General features: G+C 30.3%; 1 protein-coding gene across 1 annotated transcript in view; it reads left to right on the top strand.

Moving 5' to 3' along the window:
- The first annotated feature begins 1,602 nt into the window (after window positions 1–1,602).
- Window positions 1,603–15,918, top strand: part of nAChRalpha1 (nicotinic acetylcholine receptor alpha1) — a 154,121-nt gene continuing 139,805 nt past the window's right edge. Inside the window, exon 1 of the mRNA XM_035079209.1 lies at window positions 1,603–1,709. The gene's annotated coding sequence lies outside the window, so the exon portion shown is untranslated. The remainder of the gene's footprint in view (window positions 1,710–15,918) is intronic.

Consider the following 15,918-nt stretch of genomic DNA (forward strand, 5'->3'; position numbering starts at 1 on the left):
GGGCGATGTACGCGGGTGGGGCTGGAGCCGCTGTTTGGCTTCCACATGGTTACGTCTTTCCCTTCCACCCTAACGTAGATCCCGGTAGAGCTTTTCTCCCTCGTTTCTATGAGGCCAGGGAAGTTGGATTTTCGCGTCGGCGTATCCTGTTAGTGCTGCCACATGGCGTGTAGGACCGGTGCCAAGTTCGGAAGCTTTCGGCCAAAATCGAGACCTATCGTTTCATAGTGAGGGGGTGGTAGGGATGGTGAAGAGGGTGGGAAACAGAGCGAGGGTGATACGACGATTCGCACATGGGCTGGTATTGGCTCCCAGGGCCGGCGCGCAGGGTGTTCGTGTGCGTCGACGGCAAGGCGAAGATAACCGAGTGTTCTCTCTCTCTACAGCAGCACCACAGCAGCAGCAACACTGACGCGGCTCGCGGCACAACACCCACTAAAGCGGCCAGCGTCAGTACTAAGGTGGGCGGCCGTCCGAAGACTTTGGTGTGGCTCAACAGACACGAGGTCCAGGGAGTGTCCTCTCGGTGGTGGTGTGCTTGACGGTTTTTTCATCATTGATGATTATTTTGTGCTCATTGTTGTGGAGTTTAGTGTTATTATTGTGTACACCGCGTGAAATTGCCGGGAGATTAACATGTTGATGCCGGGTAGAACCCGGTACTTGAACATATATTAACAATTATCTCTATGAAAATGAATTCAATACTGTTGAGATGGAATTGATACTGAAAGAGTGCTAAGAATAATAGTCTACCATTTGGAGTAAATAGACAGAATAGAAGAGTATCATTTTTTGAACATAGCCAGTAACACAATCCACTTGAACTCACTTTGAGTTTTAGTTATTTGGCGATTGCTTGATACAGTTGGCGTCCTGATGGCGTTTTTTAGATTTCTAGCAGTAAATTTGTGTTAAAAAAGTATTAGTTAGATAATTGTGGAGGGTGCGGCAATATTCGTGAGGCGCTAGCGTAGAATGAGCTTTGGTCCTGGTGAGGACTTTGAAATAAGTCACGAGGATTTGGAGACTGTCATAATGACAATGCTAACGACAACAAGGGTGGTTGGATTGAAGAGGGTCGGGAGCAGCAGACCATTGTCATCAAGAGTAAATAAAAGAATGAGCTGGATAAATCGAGCATATTGTAACCGATATAATAGTGTAAGATTGTTACTCGCAGAGTCGACGTCTCATACAATGACGACGATGATGATTGGCAAATCAGTTGAATGTGAAAGCCGGTGGTAGCGCAGACATACCGGTTTCAACTGGTGCATCGTTTCAAGTGCTGTTTAGTATTTATATGATCAAATTTAATATTATTCATTTATAATCTAGTGGTAATTGTTAGTGCCGGTGAAGTGTTTAATTAAGAGTGCCGGGTGAAAACGTGTTGCAGGTTAATTACGTCGATTAGAAGAGGACAACGTATTTTTATTATTTGTTTATCCGCCAAGCAGTCACGCGTTTGGTGACAAACAGCGGAGACAGCTGAAGCGAAAAAAGAGGCTAAAACAGAGGAAAAGGGTGCTGGGATGTTGAAACCCTGCTCGAGGTGTTTAGGACTGAGGACCGTGAACGGTAAATCGGTACGGTCTACGAGCAGGTCGTCGTGCACAGATCACAAGCAACCCGGTGTCCGGTAGCTCGTCCGTCCTTTCTCATCGACGCCCCTGGGCAATGTGCCCACCCGCCGGCAACGCAACGTGAGTTTCAACACTCATTTACGTAGTAATTACTTTTTTTTATTATCTTTAATCTTGCTATTTTTCAATTCACTGACCTCATTCAATCAAAATCATCTTAAGTACAAAATAATATCCACGAAACAAACTTCACTTATGTAACATGTCTGTTGAATACTTCATTTTATTCTGGGTTTATTTGAAATTCACCAATATAATAAGCTGGATTCAAATAAACTCAAGTTATTTCAAGCACAAGTGAATAGTTTAAACATCTTGTTAGTGTTTATAAAATGTTTTACATTCATTCGTCAACATATATTTAATGAGTTTTTTGTTTTTATTGAAATATATATTTATCACCAATACACAATCAACCAGGTTTATAATCATTGTAACTGTTCAATGATTCAAGCCGTTTCACTCTATATATTTATTATTGTTGAAATACACAGTTTTTAGTAATTCACAGTATTATAGACTTAACAATCATTTTTTGACATTTACATAGCGAAAAATCAACAAGTTTCAATATTATGTGTTTTAACATCTATTCATGTTGGAAATCTGAAAAAATTATTTTTTCATTTGTCATATATTGATATGAGGATTTAGTTTCATCAAATAAAATTGATTAATAGTTGATAAATACCTGGTTTGATGTATACTCAGCTGAGAACCTGATGTCTAGGTTAACAATTAATGCATTTTATTTAAAGAACATTTTTTAAGCCAAATGCAGATTTATTAATTAATTGAGGAATTTTATTATACATTTTAAGAGCCGATGATTATATTCGAAAAGAGGTTGAAAATATTTAATAAAATTGCAGATTATATTATTCTGTGGGATTCTATTATCAATCCCAAAATATACTTTACAAAATTCTATCTTATAGTCCGATAACGTAAATATAAATAAATAGAAAAAATAAAGGAATTATCATGTTTAGTAATATGAGTTGATAGAGTTTTCATAAAGTTATCTCACAAATATGCACAATAATGTCATATGTTTAGAGGAAAAGGTAGGATTATAAATGACTTTTCGTTTTTATTAACTCATATTTTACTCAATTGAATTATCACCAATCATCATCTCTCAAATTTTCTGTTTATTGTCAAGAAGTTATTTTTCAATACATTTAAGGGTTAGCTGATGGGAGAATTAGGGTGCTCACAAAATAAACGAACGGACTATATTATTGACTGGATCATAATAATTAATAAATGAAGATTCGAGTTGGATAGAAATTGAAAAAAAAAACTAAGTAATTGTATTTATTTAATAAGAAACAAATATTGTTATCAGTGAAAAATTAATAAGTTTATACTATTTTCAGTAATTTAAATTGAAATGATAATGATGATGCTAGTTATAAAAAAAAACATAAACATTTAATAAAATTTGCTATAATGTATGTTTTTTTTTCTCTTAAAAATCAATGACACTTGATCAATGCCAAGTTGTTTTATATATTTGGCAGAAATGTAGCTTCTGATAAAAAAAAGAAAAACTTTAAAAAGTTTATTTGTTGATGAGCTAAGATTAATTGTTTGAAAAACAGTGGCACTTTTGATATAAACAATTAAATATCTCGAGAACTATTAGTGATAGAGAGTTGAGACTGGTCTCATTCCTTTTCTCGTGAAAAGCTTTAAAAATTATACGCATCATGTCTCGATCTCCGATGCATTGTTTTGAAGATATTTAATACCAAAAAAGCTGTTTTTTTATAAACAAAAAGCATATTTTACCATGTGGTCACAAATTCATACAGATGTCTGCCGTCATTAAAAACATCTCAATGAGCGAAATTGGTTAATGTTCAACAGACTTTCAAATTAGGCTGTTTTTTGAAGCATATTGACTGGACTATGCACTAAAAATCAATACTACCTTAAACTTAAATATGCTTTTAGTAATTAAAATTATTTTTATTTGTTATAATTAAGGGTTGTTTACGTCAATTTCGCAAAAAAAAATTATTAATTCAATCATCGTTTTTGATCATTAATAAATTTTGCAATGTTTGATTGATGGTATATCGACATATTAATTAGTTTTATTATCATCATAATACCACGATAATTATATTAATTCCGGTCATGTAAGTTTGTATGTAGTAGAAAATACCCTGCAGCAATTTTTTAACCATTTAAAGCTTCGGTGAATTAAAAATTGATTTTTTAAACGACGCTTTCGTAATGATAAATACGATTTTTAGATATGCCAATTTTTATTAATTAGAATCGTTTATCAGTCTTATCGATACTTTTTTTCACATTGGTCATTTGTGAGCTTGATAAAAAGCTGCTTTTTACTTTCATTGATTAAGTATTCCATAATATAGAAGCTTAAATAAAAAGCTCCATGCTTCAAAAGAATAATTTACTAATTCAACTATTTAATTGATTTGTTCAAGTACGTTCTGATATTGCAGTTTGAGTTTTATTTAATGAGTTTCGAATATTATGGAACTTCCATATTTATTTACCTATTTCAAGCTTTTGAATGTAAAATAGGTTATCTAATGATATGTACTTTACATAGAGTTTTTTGTTTTGGAATTCTTTTAGTTACTGTAAATGCATGTTTCTACTTAAAATCCGCTTGAAAAGTAAAACTTGGAACCTCACGTCTTTGTCTCTTCTTCTTTCTTCGAACCACGGGCGTGAAACTACAAAAAGGTGGAGAGCATGGAACAGAAGAACGCAACGCGAATCCTCTTGGGAATTGTATTCCCTTCGCGTATCGATCGTTCTGAGGGAGCACACCCTTGTGCAGTTGAAGCAGGTCGGAATTCTAATGTGTAGTTTAAATTGAAATGGTTAAGTGATGAAGAAATATAAAAACAGGCATTTAGTAATTCAAATGAAATTTTATAAAAATATTCAAGTACTGAGAGTTGAAAGACAAATATGAGTTTTGTTTTATGCTTCAATTGACGTCAATTAATTTTTATTCGTTTTTTTTTATTCGTTCTTGGGTACTTATGTGGTTTAAGCTTTTTTTTTACACTTTGTTGTAAATGTCATTATTATTGTGGAGTAAATAAAAACAAGATTTTTTTTTTGCAAGTAAAAAAGATCTAGAAGTGAAGATTTTATTATTTTGGTGTATGAATAAATGGTTGCACAGAATGAATGCACAGAAAATATTGAGAAAATTTTTTCGTTTAATTTTAAGGTAAATTTTGTGGAAAAAAAAGTTAAAAATTTATCTTTTTGAAAATTATGAGCTTACTATTAACATTGGTGTCATGTGTGTGTTTGTATGTGATGAATATCAATGTAACAAAGGCAAATACGTACTGCAAAGTATTTCATATTTAAAAAAAAAATTAACAATGATAAAATGGAAAACAATTTTACCGCAGATTATAAAGATTGGTAAGGTTTATTTTCATTATAATTCAACAAATTACATTCTAATAATAAGCAAAAAAAAATAAATCACAAAATTTTCCATACAAAATGCAAGTAAGAATATATTCTTAATTTTATTTTGTATGAAAAATTTTTTGATTTATTTTTTTATAATTATTATATGTATTATTATAATATTATTATTATATTTTTATAATTATTATAATTTGTTTTTTAATCTTATGTAATTTTAACAATATATTACAGAGTGCATAGCTCCAAAACAAATAAAAATTTAAAGTTGAAAAATTTCATTGCAATAATATTCAAAGGTAGTTAAAAAATATTTATTAAAAATTATTCATTCTTTGATAAAATGATATTTCTATGATTTCATTATAGCTTACTCACTAAAAAAGAAATAAGTAAAATCACTGCAAAGGTATTAACTATCAAGTGCTAAGAAAAAAATATCCATCATTTCATTCTAATTTTTATTAATCATTATTATGGAGAAACAATTTAGCTACATAAAATGAAAGTATTATTTGTGAATACTGAATAGCACAGTGATTACACTAGTTGTCATGCAGTAACAAAGCCAAACAACTTGAGCCCGGGTTAGTCCTTGGATGGATGACTGCTCCAATAACCTACCCACACTCACTGCAAATCTCAATGTTTGAAAATACGTTATTTTATTTCTGAATAAAAGTATTAAATCTGTTTTTAATCTGATTGTTGACTGTTCCAATCGGAAAAGGATCAAGTTTTCTTCGGTCAAAAGACTCAGAATAGACTTCTTAAGTAGAAATTTTCGCTAAGTACACCTAAAGACCAATGAAATTTTCATGACGAATTCTTTACTTTATTAAGATCTAATATGAACCTAACAAACCTTTCATTAGAGCTATTCCAAACAAAAACAGACTACATTTTCAACCGAAGAATGCTTGTTGTGCTCATTCACTGTAATTAAATCAGTAAATTGACAATACTGGTCAAAAGTTTTTGATCACATTCTCAAAATAGTAATATGTAAAAAATTGGAAAAAAATGTGGTATAGTAGTTATTACGTTTAATTTAAAATTAATTTATTTTCATGTAATTACAATGTTTAAATTAGTAATGTAATAACAATAAAATAATAGGTCTGAACACACTTTGTCTGTGCTAACACGACGAATTTTCCATTAGTAATTGTTTATAACAAATTCATATTGTTATAAACAATTTGTAATCGTTAAGAGTCATCATTAATATTATTTTGTTAAAAACATCGAAATCAGTGTGTTATACGCATTAGTTAGTCGTATTTGGTTGTGAACAATAGTGTCTAGTCAATATTGACTTCATTTTCGTCAAAATTGTTCCGCTTAGAAGTATTTTAAATAGTTGATCTTTTTATTTATTCATTACTAGTTTTTTTGTTATAAAAAAAATCTCCTCAACCGAATTTGTTCAAATTTCTTTCAGATCTTCTTTACAATAATATCTTTCGAATAAATGTTAGTTGAAGTTGATATCTTAATCTGTTCTTGGGATATCATAAACGAAAAAAATACTGACATCCATACGTATATACATCTGTACGTACGTACAGACACACATCATTCTTAAAATTGGTCTGTATGGTTGCAAATATCTTAAAACGTGAAAATATGATTAAAATTCAAATTTCACCAATCTACCCAATTTCAATAACTTCCTACTGGGAAGTTAATAATATTGAATTTTTATTTACAAAATTATATGTATTTTAAAACTTCACACGTAATCGAAAACTTTTGACCGGTACTGCCACGGCAAATCTCAAGATTTACGTGTTAAAATAACACGCGTACAGTGTGTTTAATGTAAAATGCTCATTAACAAACTATACCTGATTTGTAGACCATTTTTACACGTTTCATAATGTGTGAAAAATCTGTAGTTTGTTTACGGTATTTAATATTGAAGAGGCTTAGTGTGTTAAAAGTGTCTACAACTAGGATTTGCAGTGTGTGTATATTGACTTTCGGTATCAATTCAACCTTCTTCCGGAGACATTCACTGAACATACACTGGTTTGCGGCAATTTCTACTGTTTCATTTTTGGAGAGTATCTTTTGATTGAATAATTCAATTGATTAAAAATCAACATTTAATATAACCCCGAAGTAAGCTTTATATTTTTCTAAAAATCCCCCATTTAAATAAATTCAGTAATTTTTACGTGAGAACCAGACATTTACAGTTTCATTATTTATATACAAACATACAAGAAGGTAGATTTATAATGATGCATATAAATTTCATTTGATTGGGGTGAGGTAAATTTTATGGTACAGCCCAGAGCAGCTGTTTATTTTGTATTGTTTAGATTGAAAACAATTTTTATAATGTTCACAAAAAAAAAATATCTGATCATATATTTTTTCTAATGTATTATTTATTTTTATGATTGATTTGGTCTCTGATTTGATAAAGAAAAATGTTTCATCCGTGTAAACTTGAACATTTTGACATTTTAAGTATCCGTACTTACCGGCTGCATTTCCTGGCTACCCTAGACACATCCGGACCCTGTCATGTGCAACGTCCCAAGTGAAACACTCGCCATGTCTTGATAGCTTCTCTGTGTTGTTGAGTAATCACCTCTCAACCTAAAATGACAAAACCCTTCTCGTGATATTGCTTTTCTTCAGCGACACAAAAATCTTTTTGTTCATAATCATAATAAATGATTATTATTATTTTAAAAAAGGAAGTGAAATAACAAATGATCAAACAGACGACACAATATTGTCATTTTTAAGTATCTTTTTATAATAAAACATATACGTTATTCTTTGCTGTATTAAATAAGGGAATTGATGACACAGCGGTACTCTAGACTAACTTAATTTTTTATAAGTTAATTTATTTCTTTGTCATTTTTATTCAAATCATTTTGCATATTCTCTATTTCATTCTGGTATTAAATTACTTGAAATGGAATTCTTTGTCTTCATGAAAAAAAGAATGTAGGAATAGGATAAAATAACAAGAAATCTAATTAAAATAGAAGAATAGAGATGAGAATAGTTGAGAAAAATACATCAACATAATTCAAAGATAGTTTTTTCAATCAATTTGGTGTGGAAAAAATAAATAAATGTGAGAGTGTTTTCTATCATTTTTTTTCCTGAGGGGATTTGTGAGAAAAGATATGGATGTGTTGCTTAATTATACATGCAGAGAGATGGAGATAGATAAATATCATGAATATGATGAATAGAATTTTGGTGTTAATTCTGAGCTTAACCCAGAATTGTCCGTTATGTCCTTGCTTTTATTACTGCTCACAATCCTTACTATTCTCTTGCTCTTTGGCAAGAGTACGGCCTTGTGGTAAACTCTAATTACGAACCAGTCGAGCGAAGTTATAGTTGAAAATGGATCTCAATACATTAATTCTATCTACATCACTGAATTTTCCATCAATTCAAATGCATTTGTTAACTTTTGTTAGAATAATAACTTGAGAAACAATTGAGAAGAACTAAAAGTTTATTAAAAATGACAGCGAAGATGTTATAATTAAAGAAAGACGTCTGATGTGCTCTAGTCTCAGTCGTAAATTGCAATGAACAAATAGGTCTGAGCACACTTTGTCTGTGCTAACACGACGAACTTCCCATTATTAATTTTTATTACGAATTCAAATTGCTATAAACAATGCGTAATAATTAAGTCATATCTCGTCATTAATAATATTATTTTGTTGAAAGCATTCAAATCGGTGTGATATACGCATTAGTTAATCGATAAATACAATTGTCAATTGTTTATAACAAATTCTTATTGTTATAAACAATATGTAATTGTTGAAAGTCATATTTGGTTGTGAACAATAATATTGTAAAATATTTGTATGTCGCCATCTAATGACTATTAGACTAACGACAGTTTGTTAGTTAACGACGATTGCTTGACGATTAGATTGTTTATAGCAACGAGGGGAGAGTTTGTTTATCTCCAGTTCTTGACTGAGACTTGAGTTGACCGCACGGATTGTTTGATTTTAATTAATTGCTGTCATTCTTTAATAAACTTTTTCCTTTATTTATTAATTTTCCAAAGTTGTTATTTGTTCTTATTTTACAATATTTTGTCAATATTGACTTAATTTTTAAATGAAATTGTTATTGTTTGGCTTAAAAGTATTCTAAATAGCTAACCTTTTCATGTATTTAATATTATTTTTTTGTTGTAATAAAAAAACCAACTTTACCGAATTCGTTCAAATTAAATGAACGAATAAATTTCGAGATGTCGAAAACGAAAAAAAACCTAACATCTGTACATACGTACAGACACACATCATTCTTAAAATTGGTCTGTATGGTTGCAAATACCTTAAAACGTGGAAATATGATGAAAATTCAAATTTCACCAATCAACCCAATTTCAATAACTTTCTAATGGGAAGTTAAAAATAAGTCAAGCATTGTTAACAACAAATTCCGTCGTTTGTCTATCAACATGTAGATGAAGACATGATATTCTTTTACAATATTATTTTCGGAAAAACTAATTATTTACTAATTATTAATAATAATACTTTTTAAACAAAATCATTATTAATACGAAAAGAATTTACTGACTATTAAGATTAAATTATTAAACTTTCTAATGCTCACTAAAAATTTCTAAATTTTTCACTTTATGACTTTTCATAGAACTGCAATGAAACTAAAACCACTGACTCAACGCCCAAATTTCCTCTTTGGAACCTTTACCTTACTATCGACCATAGTACATGATGCACACCATGTACTCAGATAAATATGACCATTATTTTCTCTAAAAGACTGATCACTTACAATTCTTCCTCTGACAAGTCTATACTAAATCTCCCTTCATCACAATTCAACATTATCTTTTGAATTATTTTACTTTAAACTTATATTCAACATTAAATAACAAATAATTTAAGTTAACTCACAGCTATTTTCTAAATTGCAATTATTTAAATAAAATCTCGTTGGAACGAAACATCACTTTTTTTGGTTGGTATATTCAATTTTAATATTTTCATAAACAAAAATAAATTTATTGCAAGTAATATTCATGGAAACCATCAAATACCTTTTTAGTAGAGTTTTTCGCATTTGTTTTGGAAGCTAATAAATTTAAAGGAAAAAGTGTTAAAGAAAAGTTATAGAGAACAAATAAATATACAAAAAAGTACTCTAGTGTTTTTTGCGTACTTGTGATAGGCGAGGGACGAATAGCGATTAAAAAATTAACATTGTAAAAATTATGGATTTTCAATGTGGAAATTTTTTTGCTATATTATTGTATTACTTTTTTTTCGACTCATGTAAATATTATTACTACCTATCTAGGGCCTTAGTCTGGCTTTGCTGTTGGGCCTATATAAATGTTTAAATAAATAAATTAACTAATACTCAAATTTTCCTAATCAATCACTCGTGTTTTTTTTTGAGATGACATTGAAATGATTTTTAAACGACTGCAAGTAACTCATTCCAACATTTTTTTAATTTAAATATTTTATTTCCTGATTATAAAGAGTTTGAAAAAATTTCATTTCACTTTATTGACATTTTGACGTAGACAGGATTCAAGTTTTTGATTTCTTGAGGTCTGTGCGATAAATTGTAAGCTATTTGGAACGAAGGAAAACTCCCTCCACGAGTCAGGTGTCATCGTATCAGCTTTGCTGATAACTCTAGTTTCAAGAAGCCGATCGATCAGACGACTAGTCACCTTTTTCTCTTCTTATACCCTTACACACTTCTTCGATATACTTTCTCTCGTTTCTTTTTTTGCAGTGAAGAGTATTCTTCTTCAAACTTGGCCTCAGATATAGAGAGCAGTGTTGTTTTACCACGAGAGATAGAAAAGTCGTATGTCACATTCTTAAAGGAAGGAAAAAAAAGTTTGAGGAAATTGACAACAGAAATATATTTCCCTTGAGTCATTTCTAAACTATTTCACTGTGATAAAATGATGAAAAATGATTTTTTTTCTCTCTCTTTTTACTTCTCTGTAGATAAAAGTTTAACTTTACCCTTAGTGGCCGTTTTTTTGTTTATTTTCTTCCTTAATTTATTTCTTTATTTTCTCGTGATTTTTTTTTAAGAACTCAAGATTACTCGAGATTAGCGTAAAAAGTTGTGTTAAAGATATTAAAAAACGAAGGTGAAACCGTGAGCTTAAAAATAAATTTAAAGTAATGTTGTTTTATAAGCCTGGAATAACAGGATATTATTAAATCAAACAGTTATTAATGAAGATAAATTTTATTAAACATTATTCTGCTGTACCAACATATTTTTATTTTGTTTTATGCAGTCAATTTTACTCAATACTATTTTTTTCATGTACATCTGTACATGTGCACACACATAAGGTAAACCGCCCTATTTCCGGACACCTACCTAATTCCGGACAGTCGTTATTGTTGTTAACATTAAGCAATAGTTTACTTATAACCGAGAAAATATTGATGTGATTATATATTTTCATCTATATACTTTCTTATCCTGCTACGAAATTTTTAAATTAAATATTTTTTATTCATAAAAAAAATAATTTCGGTCAGAAAGTTCCCTGATGCTATCTATGGAACGCTCGTTTGCTTAAAATCAGTATTATAATAAATTGCGAATATTTTTCCTTTCAAGCGATTTGTAAAGGATATGTTAGTTGCTACTTCATCTCCTGTCCTTCTATTTTGTAAATAATCACTCAAGTTTTAAATTTTTAACAATATTGCTCTTCAAAAAAATTTAAATATCGTGTCTGGAATTAGACAATTTAGGATTTACAAATTTTCCCAATTCCGGACAGTTGCAAAAGATGTTATTAAATTTTCTGTCTATGAGTGAAGTCCTAAATTTTCAAATAAAAATATTTGAAAAAACTTCGGGTTTAGATAGGCCGGAATTAGGCGCAGAAGTGTCCGGAATTAGATCGGAGTGAGTTTTCTGTCCGGAATTAGAGATATAAGTTCGTGGTCAATGGCACTAACATAAATTTTAATTTAAAAATATTTAGATATGAATAAATAATATTTTGATGGTTGATTAGTAATCGCCAAATATTAAAGTTAATAATGGCACGTTTTATTTTGTAAATTAATAATTTAATACTTTTATATTATTAAAATGAATGTGATGTAGCTTAAGTGTCCGGAATTAGGGCAGTTTACCTTACACTTAAAAATAATCGTTGTAAACTAGAGTCAATGCATCAGTGAATGAACGGTTAAGAGTATCGATAATTCCATTAATTGCTAATTAAGTTATTATCCGGCTTATCCGTGAAACAGGAGTATTCTATGAAGACATACAAGCATCTTGATTGCAAGCGTTTCGAACGCGTGTTGCTATCATTCATGTAAACAATTTCAAATTATAATTTGGTTTAATACAAATAGGTCATTATAATCATTATCTTTTGGTAACAACCAATCAGATCATAGAAAAAAGGACCAATATGGCGGCCACCATCTATCCCACTATCTTTAAGGCTAGGATGAAACTTAAAATTTTTGTTCTGTTGGCAGCAGCAGAAAGCATCTATAATATAAAAGGTGACAAAAATACCGAGAAATAATTTTTTCCAGGAAAGTTGATATACTTTGACGGTCACCTGGTTTTCTGAGCCTAAAAAATCGAAAAATCAACCTTTTTAGAATTTTTTTTTGGTTAAATTATTTTTATGACGGATTTATAAAAAAAAACATTAAAATTAGGGAAAGAATTAATCAATTGTTTTCTCTTGATGGTCATGAAGCATAAAAAATCTACTGATAATTCGACGACTCTTTTCTTTCTAATTCAATTTTATTAAAATATGAATTGATGAGATAAAATTTTTATTAGTTACTCTACGTAAAATAAACTTTCTTATGATTACGAAATTAGTGGATATAATTGCAAATAAGCTGATAAATTAGTAATTTCGTGACTCTTTGAGATTTCCTAGGGGGGACTTAATGTAAAGCTTAGTCTTAATGTAAAGGAGAAGGTAGGATTATGGGTCACTTTCTGCTTTTCTTCAATTACATTTTACTTTGTTGAATTACATGCAGGGAAATGTATAGTAAAAATTATCCTGAATTTTATGGTAATTTTTAGAGTAAAATTAAAATAAAAGTTATTATGCAGTTTAATAATTTTTACAATGTTTACAGTAATTTTTACCCTCACTCTGCAGTGTCACCAAATTACCATAAAATTGAGGGTAATTTTTACTATGCATTTCTCTGCGTGTATTGTCAATTGTCACTTTTCGAAGTTTCTGTCCATTACCAAGAAGTTATTTTTAAATATATTTGTGGGTTAGCTGATATAAGACACACTGTGCTCGCATAATAAACAAATGGACCATATTGAAGACTGGACCATAATCCTACCTTCTCTTTTACTAAAAATAATTAATAAAATTTTGGGAGAAAATTGAATATACAAGTGAATAAAGGTCATGGCCAGTATATCTATCTATTGTAAATATAAAAACTACAATAAAATATACAATTCCAGTTTTTGCACCATTCACCGTAATCTTGCCATAAATCAGGAAATTAATAGTTAATTTGATTATTTATCTTGATCCATGAGGATTTATTACATGGCTGAAAGTTTTTTAGTGGTCGTAGGGAATTTTCTCGTATATTACTAAAAACAATATGATGTAGGAAGTTGGAAAAAGGATCAAAGTAAGGGTGAGAAGTCTCCTGTGGGATCAGTGATGCGTGTTCCGAACGATAATTTGCGGCTGACCGCACAGGCGCGTATACTACTAACATTTCCATAGCATGACGAGCAAATACGCGAGATGCTGAATGGTCTGAAAGTCATGGTCTCTTGAGAATGAATCCAACCGTTTTATGTTCTATTTTCCCTTTCGTTCGCACGACAAGAGTTGTCTTCGGGTGATATATATTTAATGAAAAAAAAAGTTCATCTGAAATCGCATAGTTTTACTCTTAAGTTTGTTGAATATTTCATCCCCTAAAAGAGACACGGTTATCCGAATTAACTACAGAGACTAGAATAATACAGAGTGTGATGATAAATTATTGGATAAAGTAGAAGATAAGCAATAGTTTAGCTACATAAATGGTGAAATTGGAATTTTTCAGCATAATTTAATACTTTGGAAAGATTTGAGGGTTGTTAAAACAATTAGTGATAGTAAAAACAGCAATATAACCCTAGGAATGAGGTACAATTAGAATTATATGTCAGTAAGGGGTAAATTATCAACAAACTACTCTGAGCTCAGTTTTTTGTGATTATCTCAAAAACTATGAGAGATAGAGAGAAAAAGGTTGAAATATAACTTAAAGATCTTTCAATTTTTCACAAAAAGGTCTCGAGACTTAATTCTCTATATCTAATAGTTTAACTGTAAAATACCGATGAACATAAAAAGGCAATTTTTAACATGTTTCTATCTTTATTGCGATTTTTGTGAAAAATTGAAAGATCTTTAATTTATATTTCAACCTTTTTCTCTCTATCTCTCATAGTTTTTGAGATAATCGCAAAAACTGAGCTCAGATTAGTTTATTGATAATTTTACCCCTTACCTGGAGTTGGAGCAAAGTTGTTACTATCACTAATGATTTGTAGCATCTCCAAAAAATTTTCCTTAATAATGTTCAGCTGAACAATCCTCATTTCACCGCATTAATGACTTAATTATGAGCCTTTTACCCGGAAATAATGAGCACACAAATTCAGCAACGGAAATTTTTGCAAGATGAATATTGCCTCAGGAACGGATCTGCTTCATCAAAGCTCCAGGCTGTACATCACACATTCGCTGAAAAGTTATTTTAAACTAAACTCCCTGGGGTTGGCCGCGATAAGCTCGAGCTTTAGTTTTAGCGGTGAAGCCGAAGTGAATATAAGGGCAGCAAGAAGAGCAAGAGAATCATTGGGGCAAGTACCCGCACAAAATTTCAAGCGTTCCATCTTCACGGATTGTGCACACCACACTAGGTAACTTGACAAGGGGAACCAAGGGAGGAGTAAGAGAACTCAAAAGCCATTGGATTCACAGTTAGAAGGGATGAGTACCTTAATGGTGCGCTTACTTCGTCCTTTATGCATAGAGGTCACTTCCGTTGGACTCTTTAGTCTTTATAGCTCTACTTGTTCTCTCAACTACAGTCTCACAAACGTCTAATGGTCTTCCTGATAATGTTTGCAGAATTAATTATACATAGAGGAAATTATCTTGCTTTTTATGAGTGCTTGAAAATTTTTCTTTCTGTGAGAAAAATTCATTTTGATAAGGGAATACACGACAACTTTCATAACTCCTTGTAAAAGGCTTTCTAATTAATCATTTATGATTGTTAACAATAGATTTTTTAATGTTAATTAAACAGGTCTTTTTTTCTTTGGTACGAGAAATAATTTTCCCTTTGTTGACTTTAAGTACTAAAATATGTTTGTGTGAAATATTTTTACTCGAAAGATTTTTTTATTTTAAATTCCCTTTTTTTTTTGGTTGGAGAAATTTTTATTTCTATATTAATTATCGGTTTTTATTTTTTCATCAACCATCAAATAAGATGAAAAGTACAGTATTACTTTGGTATCGTAATAAAAATTTAATAATACACTTTTATAGAATTTTTTTCCTTTGTGTTATATTACTTGAAGGGATTCTAATTTCACATAAAGCCTTGAAAATTTTTTTTTACTTAACTACTGATTTATAAAGCTTCGTATTTACACTTACAGATACGTAATATATTAATTAAAAAATAATCCTCATAACGATTCTTTGTTTTGTTTCGAAAGTAAAATATTTCATAGAGCACTTTTGAAATATTTAGTTGATCTC

Source organism: Chelonus insularis, unplaced genomic scaffold (assembly GCF_013357705.1).
Source record: "Chelonus insularis isolate UGA/USDA-ARS -01 unplaced genomic scaffold, ASM1335770v1 contig_23_pilon, whole genome shotgun sequence".
NCBI classification, from domain to species: domain Eukaryota; kingdom Metazoa; phylum Arthropoda; class Insecta; order Hymenoptera; family Braconidae; genus Chelonus; species Chelonus insularis.